The sequence below is a fragment of the Callorhinus ursinus genome, unplaced genomic scaffold (genome assembly GCF_003265705.2).
Source record: "Callorhinus ursinus isolate GAN/ISIS: 27379988/994484 unplaced genomic scaffold, GSC_fseal_2.0 scaffold70, whole genome shotgun sequence".
Lineage (NCBI taxonomy): Eukaryota > Metazoa > Chordata > Mammalia > Carnivora > Otariidae > Callorhinus > Callorhinus ursinus.
The window spans coordinates 2,424,484-2,427,236 of NW_027397132.1; positions in this window are offsets into that span (position 1 = coordinate 2,424,484).

The following is a 2,753-nucleotide window of genomic DNA, read 5'->3' on the forward strand; positions in this document are numbered from 1 at the left end:
AAGAAAGAAAGAAAGAAAGAAAGAAAGAAAGAAAGAAAGAAAGAAAAAGAAAGAAAGAAAGAAAGAAAGAAAAAGAAAGAAAGAAAGAAAGAAAACCCTGACTCAGCTGGCCAAACAACGACGCCATTAGTTAATGGCAAGAAATAAGAAGTCCCGAAGAGGGGAGTTTCCAGGGCTGGTTGATTCTGGTAAGAGCTGGGAAAGGACCCTGGAACTTCCCCCACTCCTCACTCTGCCATTCTTGAGTCAGCTTTGCCATCAGGCTGAGCCCCACAGAGTAAAAAAGTGGCTGCCAGGGCTCCGGACATCACATCATCTTCTAACATCTAAACTAGGCTTTTGACAACTGAAGAACCCCTTCTCGGTATCATGTTTTTAAACACATAAGGCAAAATACATAAGATTACAAAGGAAATCAATTACATTAAAATTCTCAACATATTGTTTAAATGTGACATGCTAATATATGTGCTTCTTAATGATACACTAAATAATAATATCTGGTGGTGGATTTAAGAACTACCATGACTTGAGTCTAAATGATATTCTGAAATTTCCACAATAAACGTAACATGGGCTGAAGCCATCAGTGACACTGTTGGTGACCAAGGCCTAGGCCCTGGATGGTTTGTTGCTCACTTACATAAAGGAGAGAAATGCCAAACTCAGTTAGTGACAATCAGCAAGTGATTATTTCCCACCCAGGTTCACAGACTCCAGACTCCCCGATTCCAGCAGCTCTTTGCAGAGGGCTGTTTTTGTACATGGAAGAAACACTGGGGCGCCTGGCTGGTTGGGTTGGTAGAGCACGTGACTCTCAATCTCAGGGTCGTGAGTTCAAGCCCCAGGTTGGGCATGGAGCCTACCTAAAAAAAAGAGAGAGAGAGAGAGAGAGACACTTTCCCAATCCCCCCAGCATATCTTCCCTGACTTCTCTTGGCCAAACTTGCAAAACGTGCCCGTCTCTGAAAGCATGCCCCCTAGAATGACCTTATGATCCAGCAATTTCTCCCTGGCTCTAAACAAAATGAGTTGAAAGCAGGGACTTAGTATTTGTGTGGCCATGTTCACAGCAACGTGACTCCCCCTAGCCAAAAGGTGGGAGCAACCCCAGGGTCTGTAGATGGATGACGGACAAACAGAATGTGGTCCATCCATAAACAGAACATTATCCAGCCTTCAGAAGGAAGGAATATAACACGGACGAGACTTGAGTTCACTGTGCGAAGTGGGCCAGACAACAAAGGACAAATATCAGATAGGAATGAAGTCCCTGGAGGAGTCACATTCCTAGGGACAGGAGTTGAATGGTGGCTGAGCCTGACTCCACCACTTACTGCAGCGCCCAGTAAATGAGACAGCGCCGTTCTATGGGAAGACAGAAACACAGACCATTGGAGAGGACTAGGGAGCCCGTGCCGTGTGGAAAGGGGCCAGCGCTGCCTCCCCCACACGGTGGTGGGGGAATGTTCTGGAAAAGGGGATGCATCCACTGGAGCCAGCAGAGGAGCCGCAGTTGAGGGGGCCAGCTGCAGTTAGATCTGGGGTGCAGGGCAGGGGAGACAGGTCGCAGAGGCCAGTCCTGAGGGCTGTGCTCAGGGGTTTATCCTGAGGGCACTGGGGAGCCATGGGAGGCTTGAGCAGGAGTGTCCCCCACAGGAACATGGTTGGGAGGAGCCAGCCTGGGGCTGCAGCTGGGGAAGGAAACGCAGCCCACAGCCCGTAGGAGAGGACTCTCCACAACAGGGGTAGAGGCCCGGATTCCGAGGGCCTCAAGGACCAGCCGAGCAAAACCCAGAAGATGTGCCCAGAAAGCAGTTTCTGTTCTGGGAACAGAACTGACACCACGAGAGGGGTTGTCAGTGGGGAGCATGAGCAGGGCCTCAAGCCTGCCCGGGTCATGGCCAGTGGTAACCTTGAACAGCTTCCCTCCTCCAGACCCAGCCCCCGGGGACAGAGCAGGACCCCTCTGTCCCTTCCTCTCCTGCTGGCCCAGGCCTCCCAGTTCCCTCTCACCCCACCCCCCAGGCCCTGATGGTGCCCACAGAGTCCCCTTCCCTCCCCCAGCTCCCCCAGCCTGGTAGGGGCTCATGGGGGGGGGGGCAGAGGGCAGCAGAGTCCCCAACCCAGTGTCTGTTCTAGTCGTGGGGTTGTTGGTAAAAGCAACACAAGCAAAATTCCGGTATAGGAGTGTCTTCGAGGACCACACAGCGGTTTTGGGGACGGTGCTGGAGATTCTCACCACGCAGGAGGCCTGCTCAGGGGCGCCTTTGGGGTTCCGAGGGACAGATACTCCTCCCCGCCATCCGCGGTGCCATCAGCCCCCGGTTGAAAGGTCTCTGTCCAGCCTCAGCAGCGCCTCTTCAGGGACAGTGGTGTTCAGAGAGGTGCACTGACTTGCCCGGGGAGGCCCAGCTAGGCAGGGCCAGGCCCCAGACCTGGGCTCCGGGAGGAGCTCTCACTCTCTTGCTCCCAGTGCCTCGGTTTCTCCTCCGTTGCTGGGTGAGTGAGGCCGCAGGGGCTCCCCTCCTGCTCCTTGTATGAATTTCCTGGCGCTGCTGAAACAAAAGTACCACAGGCCATGTGGCTTAAACAACAGGAATTTTCGGGGCGCCTGGGTGGCTCAGTCGTTAAGCGTCTGCCTTCAGCTCAGGTCATGATCCCAGGGTCCTGGGATCGAGCCCCGCATCGGGCTCCCTGCTCCTTGGGAGACTGCTTCTCCCTCAGCTTCTCTCTCTTTCTCCCTCTGTCTC